This window comes from Pinus tabuliformis, chromosome 5_2, assembly GCF_031772625.1.
Source record: "Pinus tabuliformis cultivar Carrire ecotype Pingquan chromosome 5_2, CPIR1, whole genome shotgun sequence".
NCBI classification, from domain to species: Eukaryota; Viridiplantae; Streptophyta; class Pinopsida; order Pinales; family Pinaceae; genus Pinus; species Pinus tabuliformis.
The window spans coordinates 136,385,079-136,394,302 of record NC_142306.1 but is presented as its reverse complement, the minus strand read 5'-3'; positions in this window follow the sequence as shown (position 1 = coordinate 136,394,302).

Below are 9,224 nucleotides of genomic sequence, written 5' to 3'. Positions count from 1 at the left end.
CTATAGCTAGTTTGTCTCACAACAGTTATGTTATTTTCCTTTAAATATCGATTGCATAGAACCGAGAAAGGAGTTCATAAATTAAGTGTTAAATTCAGGCTTTTTGATGATACTCTGTATTCAGACTTCATTTTATCATAATATAAAGTTCACGTTGTGAATGATTGTTTAAGAGCATCTTTAACTAGGTAGCAGTCCATCCAAATCAGTTGCAGAGGGCTCCTACACTGGAGGAGGTTTTTTTTCATCTGTTTTTTTTAGTTCAATTTCCATTACTTTGTTTTCAGCAAATTTGTTTTCTAATTAGGATAATATTTCATTCTAGTTTTTGATCAATAGGATAGTGATAAATCACAACTGTGCAACCTTGTTCTTCTAAGATATTTCATTGAGAAAAATAACTCTGTTTCCAAACCGAATTAATACTGAACTAATAAGAATACACAATTTCTTAGTTTTGTTACTGTTTTGTCAATCATTTTCTTAGAAAATAATTGTCAATTAACTTTGTTAATGGATGTTTTCAAAAGCCATTTCAAGATGATGATGATCCTAAACTAAATGGTTAAATGTCTAATTCATATAGTGATTGAATTTACTCAATACATTGTTATTTTCATAGGTACTTAGGAACTAAGGTATAATTGATTTCTTGCACAACACTTCAAGAGGGTAATGCTTCACATTTGAATGTTGGAGAAAGTCAAAAAATACATTAGTTGTTTACAATTAGTTTTACATGCTTTCACCATTTTTCTTTCAAATCCTCACTTAGTTGCATCACTGATATTACCAATAATCATTTCAAGGAGATTTATTTAATCATACTCCAAAATTAAATGGTTGAATGTCTAATGAACGCAATTACTGAGTTACCTTCTGCATGATTTACTTAGTTTTCTAGATCATTAAGTATAATTGGTTACTTGACACCATCTCAAGGAGGTCACACTTCCCAAATGAATGTTGGAGTAGCTAAGAATACATTAGATATTTTCCTCTGCATACTCTGCTTATTTTTCTAGAACATTAGAATTTAAAGTACAAAAGGTTGCTTATACTCCATCTCAAGAAGATCATACTTCATAATTGAATGGTAAAGTAACAAAAAGTACTTTAATTGATTTCATTTTCTGCCTTTACTTTTAACAAGCACTGTAACTTCATTCTTGGTTTTAAGAATTAGATCCATGGATTAGGACTAATGATAAGATAAGGTAGATGCTTTGTTTCCCAAATTAGGTTCTAGCTAGCCAATAGTTCTTGGTTTATTTTTATGACAATTAGATTAACTTAGGAACATCTCATATTCTTGCTCCTTAAAATTCATTAGACTCACTTAAATCTTCTCATAGTTTTAGGTTGAACATTCTTAGACATCAAAGAACAAAAGCCCCCCAAAAAAACAACATAAAATACAAAAAAATGAAGTAAGGAAAAGGTTAACTATGAACATATAATGCACCACATTTCATTAGTTTACAAACCTCGATTAATAATTTATGCAAGCAATTTAGGACACTAAATTGGCTAAACATTTTAGCACCATTGCCAGGGAAGTGTAATTAGGTAACCTCATCTCTTACATCTAAAAAAAGGATATGCATAGAGAAAGAGACTCTAGGGGTAGATTCATAGCTAGAGGCAACAATTTAATTCCTACAACACCACTTACTCCACCAAGACTAAGAGGAGATACATCTCCATCTCAAACTCATATTCTAGGTTTCACTAGCCATAGACTTCCTGAAGTTTTAAGGTCAGAAATCCAATTAAGAGGATCTCCTACATCATCCATTGAGGAAGTATTAGAGGAAGAAAATCTTGGATCTCCAACAGAAGGAGTAACCTTTTTCACCTCTACAAGGGAACATATTTTAGCTGAAGAATTAGAAATCCATAGTGGAGAGGAAGAAAAAGAACCCTTCTTCAATACACCATTGATAGAGGAACTAGATGAAGAGAAATTAACCTTGTAGGTTGAATCTTATATAAGCTATGAAGAATCTATAATGGCAGGAAGTGAGGAAGAAGAAGAAGTTCTAAATGGAGAAAATGTAATATTTGGAGGAGGAAGAGGTAGAGGAAATATGGAAGTTGATAATTCTTTTGGATTCACTATAGTTGATGGAGATACAAATGCCACAATGAAAAATATCTCACCTTCTGTCCTTCCAAATTTACATGGATTAAAAAGTGAAGATACTGAAACCTTTTTATTTGAATTTGAAGTCTTGTGTAGAACTTATGATTATTTACAAGACTCTCAGAAACTTAACTTGTTTCCTTCAACATTGAAGCGAGCTACTTTAAAATCGTTCATGGGGTTGATCACTCAGTTTATTAGTACATGGAATGACATGAAGAATTTTTTTTTGGAAAGGTGTTTGGATTATTGCATGCCTATCAATCACAAGGATGAAGTGTTCAAAATGATGTAAAAAGAAGATGAATATTTGGAGGATTTAATTGAAAGATTCAACTATAATATAAAAAGAGAAAAAATGGAAAACTTAGATCAAGATACTTTAAAAGATATTTTATTAAAATCGATTACAGATGAGTGGATAAACATTTTTAATATGATGGGGAAATGAGATATCTCTCAACTCCCATTAAATGACATTGGATAATTATGTATTCATCTCTCAGTAGAAAAAGCCAAAACTGGGAAAGGTCGAAGATATCCTTCTCTTGCTAGAATAAATAAATTTACAACTCGATCAGTGAGTAGGGAAAAAATTAGAAACATGCTTGATGAATTTAAAACAGATATTCTAGGGAGCCTTAGTGAACAAATAGACACCCTGAAGATACAAAACAAGCATAAAGCCGAGACTGATGCTTTAACTATTTTCTATCCGAAATGCAGAAATAAGCATGCTTTAAGAGAATGCCCTTTGGATGCAAAAATCATAGAGACTTGTGTGATTTGTTTAGAAAAACATGAAACCAGGTGTTGTCCTTAAATTCCTGGTCTTAAGGTTGTTTTTCAAGAAGAAACAACTTCAAATCCAAAAGAATCTCTTTGCTTTGTCTCTAGAATACTTTGGCAGGGGCCACAAACCCATGGTTTTAACAACCAAGTGTATAATCACGCCCCCCCCAAATTGGAACTCTTGGCAGCAACGTTTGCCTTAATAGCAATCTCAATCTCAATTTCAACCTTGGGCTCAAGTAATGCAAAATACTTATGGAAGATTCTCTCAATACTATCAATATCCTCCATCATATCCAAACTATCCTCCCCAAAAATTTCCTCAACAAAATCAGGAGCCCCAACTTCAAAACCAAAATCCTCGACTTTCATTATCATTCCCATAGAGACCAAATCAGCTACCTGCCCGACCATTACCAAACCCCAAAAATAAAATCCTCAGAATACCTATATGATGGAAGGACAAAAATTTCCAACCTATATGATCACTCCTATAGATCTCAATGATGTCCAACTCAGATTTGGGACTATATTAGAAAAGAAAAAGGCTACTGTAGTTATTCAAGAACAAGACAATTCTGAGGAAGATTCTCTGCAACCAAATAAAAGTTTTGAGGAAGGAACATCTCATCAAAACAAAAACACTAAAAGTGAAAAACAAAAAGAACCAATAAAATCAAATCCTATCATAGAGAAACCATCAATATATACTTCTACATCTCCTTTTCCGGAGAGATTACAAGTTGATAGAGGGGTAGAAAATCATATTATGTTGTCTAATTATGATTTTCTAGATGAATTGAAAAATGTTTATATCAAAGTCCCTTTGTTATAGGCCATTAAGGAGATTCCAATTCTAGCTAAAACAATAAAGGGGTTGAGCATGAAGAAACCAGGAAGAAAAACAAAAGAAGTAAAAAGAATTCAGCTTGTAGGAAAAATAGTAGACATAATGATGGGAAAAATTTGCCATACAAAAATATTTAGATCCAGGAAGTCGAGTTGTAAAAACACATATCAATGGAGTTGAAATTCTAAATACATTGATTGATTTACGAGCAACAATAAACATCATGAGAAAACAAACCATGGAACAACTCAAGCTTCCTAATCTTCTTTATACACCTACATTACTTCAATTTGCAGATAGATCTGTAATCAAGCTAGATGGTGTGTTAGAAGATATTCTAGTGTCCTTAGACTCTTGGGAGTACCCTGTTTATTTTATGATCTTAACCCCTAAGAACAATCTAGGAGGACATCCACTTATATTAGGAATACCATGGTTGGCTATAGCTGATGCTTTCATTAGCTGTAGATCTGGTGATATGTATATCTATGATGGTAACTCAACTAAGAAAATCACTCTATATCCTCCAGCAAGAACAATCACATAGATAGATGAAAAATAATGGATTGATGATGAAAATTATATGCACCCTCTCTTTACTATTTTAACCATTAGTGAAGATAGTCAAATCTTAAATACAATGGAAAATTTTTAATCATCTCCAGAATATGAGCATGATTAATTTCAAGAAAAATATAATATTGAATATTTGTCATCTAGGAAGATGTCTCTTTATTCTATGGAAGAATTTGGTAGCTCTACAGTTGAAATCTTTCCAGGAAAAACATTGAACATAACCAACAATTTGGAAAAATTACAACAGGAAAAGCTAATCAAAACATTAAAAGAACATTCTTCTGCATACGCATGAGAATACATTGACATGAAAGGAATTGTTCCTAAAACTTGTATACATCACATATACATTTAGGAAAATTGTAAACCTACCAGACAACCTCAAAGAATGATGAATCCAAATCTTAGGGAAATAGCGAAAGAGGAGTTGGAAAAATTGTTGAATGTAAACTTCATTTACCCAATTTCATACAGTGAGTGGGTTTCCCTTCTAGTGATTTTTCCTAAAAATAATGGTAAATGGAAGGTGCATTGATTATCGAGAATTGAATAAAGCTACCCTAAAAGATCATTTTCCTTTGCCCTTTATAGATAAAGTGTTAGATACATTAGCAGGTAAGAAGTATTTCTCATTCCTGGATGGTTTTAGTGGTTACAATCAGATTTAGGTAGCACATGAAGGTTAAGATAAAATCACATTCACCTGTCCATGGGGAACTTATTCCTATCGAGTACTTGCTTTTTGATTGTGCAATACACCTGCAACATTCCAAAGGGTATTACTAGGAATTTCTTCTGATCTAATACATGATTTTGTAGAGGTATATATGGATGACTTTACAGTTTATGGAAATACATTTGAAGAAGCTTTAGAAATTTTGGAAAACATTCTTAAGAGATGTAAGGACACAAACCTTTCATTAAGCCATGAAAATTGTTTTATTATGTTTACAGAAGGGATTGTTTTAGGACATCACATTTAAGGAGATGGAATTAAAGTTGATAAATCTAAAGTTGAAGTCATCTCTAAACTATCAATTCCAAGTTGTCAAAAGGATGTTAGAAGTTTTCTAGGATTCACAAGATACTATAGAAGATTTATAGAAAGTTTCACTAAACTAGCATCACCACTCTTCAAATTACTCACCAAATATTGTGAATTTAATTGGAATCCTGATTGCTAGTTGGAATTTGAGACTTTAAAAGAAAAAAAATTTGAATCACCCATCTTAAGACATCCAAATTGGAAAATAACTTTTCATATTTCAACAGATGCTTCAGATACATCTCTGGGAGTTGTATTAGGACAAAAATATTTGATCCCCTATGGCATCTACTACACAAGCAAGAATTTGACTCCCACTGAGTTAAATTACACTGTAACTGAAAAGTAATTCTTAGTTGTTGTTCATGCTATGAAAAACTTCATACATTACATAACAAGATATGAAACCTTTATTCATACAAACCACTCCGCAATTAGGTACTTAATGAATAAATCTATTACTAATGGCAAAGTTACAAGATGGTTATTATTCTTGCAAGAATTCAACATCACTGTTCTAGATAGACCTAGAAAAAAAAACATAGTTGCTGATTCCTTGTCTAGAATTCAAAATATCAAAGATGACACTCCAGTTGAAGATAAATTTCCTGATGAATATCTTTTTGCAGTAACTACTCAGACCCCTTGGTTTGTATATATTTCCAATTTCTTAGTCACAAGAAAATTACCTTCACATTTGTTTCCTAAGGATAAAAGAAAAATCATTCAAACAAGTGCAAGTTACTCATGGATTAGTAATGAATTACATAAAACAGGTCAAGGTCTCATGATCAAAAGATGTGTTCGAGAAGATGAAATGCTTAAAATTCTTAATGCATGTCATGATGAACCTTGTGGTGGACACTTTGCTGACAAGAGGATAGCCTATAAAATCCTTCATTTTGGATATTATTGGCCCTCCATCTTCAGAGATGCCAAAGAATATGTAAATGGGTGTGATATCTACCAAAGGGTAGGAAAACCTGCTCCTTCAGATGAAATGCGACTACAAACTCAGGTACTCATTGAACCTTTCCAAAAATGGGCCTTGGATTTTGTTGGACCAATTAATCCTCCATATAAACAAATGAAGTATATGTAGGTTTTAACCCCATACAGAAATTACCTGCCTACAAATTCTAAAACACTGAAAATAAAAAATGCGAGAGCATAACACATAAAACACATATACACAAAGATTTCCCCTGGATCCAAAATTGGGACTACAAACTTGATTTTTCATTATGTTCCTTTCAATGTTAGAATACATATTTATACATGCAGAAGCATCCAATACCATGGATCGAAAACCATCGCATCGAAAACCATGGACCGAAAACCATCATGTCCAAAACCATGGACCGAAAACCATCGCGTCCAAAACCATGTGCAAAAATCATGCACAAAACCATAGGTAGGTCCACCCAACCTTATAGGGTGGGGTTACCTACACCCCTCAAGCCCCCTGTGACTCCACTCGCTACGCAATCGGAGCTATAAAGTGAGGGCTCTGCCCCCCTTCTAGCCCACTGGTTAACTACATGGGCTAGTCGCAGAAAGAATATAACACATCCCAACAATATATTTTGGTATGCACTGATTATGTCACCAAATGGGTAGAGGCTAAAGCGTTACCTTCTGCTAATGAAAAATCTGTAGTTAATTTTCTTTTTGAGGATATCTTCACTCATTTTGGTGTTCCAAGAGAAATTATGACAGATCAGGGATCTCAATTTACATATAAAATGGTGAAAGGGCTTGTGGAAGATTACAAGGTCAAACACAGAAAGTCCACTCCTTATCATCGAGAAGCAAATGGTCAAGTTGAATCTACCAATAAGGTGATTGAAGGAATTCTCACTAAGACTGTACATCTACACAGAAGAGATTGGGCAGAAAGCCTTCTTGAAGCCTTATGGGCCTACAGAACTACATGGAGGAACACAACAGGACATACTCCCTATGAACTTGTTTATGGAAAGCAAATCCTATTCCCTATAGAGTTTCAAATCAGAACCTTCAAGATGGCAGTCCAATTGGGACTTGATTTATTAGAAGCATAGAAACATAGATTGGAACAACTCAATGAGCTGGATGAAATCAGGAAAGATGCAGTTCAAAGAACCAGTATAGTCCAGCAGCAAAGGGATAAATGGCATGATAAGTATATCAAAGAGAAGAAATTTCAAGTAGGGGATTGGGCACTTTTGTTGGATTCAAAATGCAAATATTTTAAAGGAAAGTTTCAGAATCATTGGCTTGGGCCATATGAGGTTGAAAAAGTCCTTGATAATGGAGCAGTGAAGATAAGGACAATAGATGAAATATAGGTACCTCTTCTTGTGAATGGTCATCGGTTGAAGATATATCGTAAGCCAATTTCAAGAGAGGATCTTATCAAGATTTTCCATGATAACACTGAAATGAAGCTGGTGAAGAAGAATTCTCCTTCTTCACTAAATTAGATTTTATTTTTCCTATATATATATATATATATATATATATATATATATATATATATACTTACAAAAAAAATATAATGAAAAAATATAATAAAAAATGTATGAGTATGATAACCAATCATTGAATGGCATACCTACACAGAAAATATAGGGTGAAAATCAGAAATTTTTGGCATCGTATATTTTCCATTTCTTTTCTCTAATAAGTAGTGAGATAAAGCTACATTCATTTTTAGTTCATAATCTGCAAATTCATTTCATTTTACAGTTTCATTTCAGCTCACTCCATTTTCATTTCATTTTACAGTTTCATTACATATCACTCCACTTTCATTCCATTTCACCATTATTTCATTTCACATTCATGTTCCATAGCCATACTTCATTTTTTTTTACAAATCATGTTCTGCAGTTGATTCCATTCTGCAACTAATTTGATTATGCAGCCATATCTTGTTCAGCAGCTCTGACACAATTGTACAGCTTACAAACAAATTATGATTGCAAGAAATTGAAAAATTATGTTTTGAAGACCAACATGCTAAAAGGGTACCTAAGGATCAACACCAAAGAAAACAACAAATGAAAAGGTTAAGTTCTAAAAGGTAAAGTGCAAAAATTTATTTCAATAACAAGGCTAAAATATAAAGCATGTATAATATGTATATTCATATGTCTCCTTGACAAATCATCATTTGATTTGATTGAAATCTTCAACATAGTACATATCAGCCACATCCTCCATATTTTGTTGCATAATGGTCCATAATTGAATCCCTCGTTGATTATTAACGGTCATGACTACAACATGACATAATTGTCTATGTTTCTCAAAAACTCCTACCATCTATTTATTCATACAAACTCGCAATTCCTTTCACAATATTCGCAGCCAAGTCATTTCATAAAACAGGGCAGGGTAATTATGAAGGTAAAGAACTCTACATAGTAGAAGGCATGGGATGAATTGTCATATCAGAACCAGTAGGAGAAAAGTACATGGAAGGATACCCACAACTCAAAGAAATGGTGTAGAAATATGGATGGCTTAAATTCATCGTGAAATTCGATTGTTTTCATAAGGAGATTACAAAATCCTTTGCTCGATCTTTTGATGGCACAGAGGTAGTAATTGGAGATATCAAGTTTGTAGTGACTGAGTCATTGATGGCCGAGGCTACAAAACTTTCAAGGGACGGTGAAATATGGTTCAAGAACAAGGAGTTCCATAACGAATCATGGAAAGTAATACTCAAAACCTAAGGTATGGATGTCTCTATTTTTAGAAAAGGTATCTCCAATTCAGCTCTTAAAAGTAAATGGAGGAACATGCTCTTGGTTTTAAGAAAATTT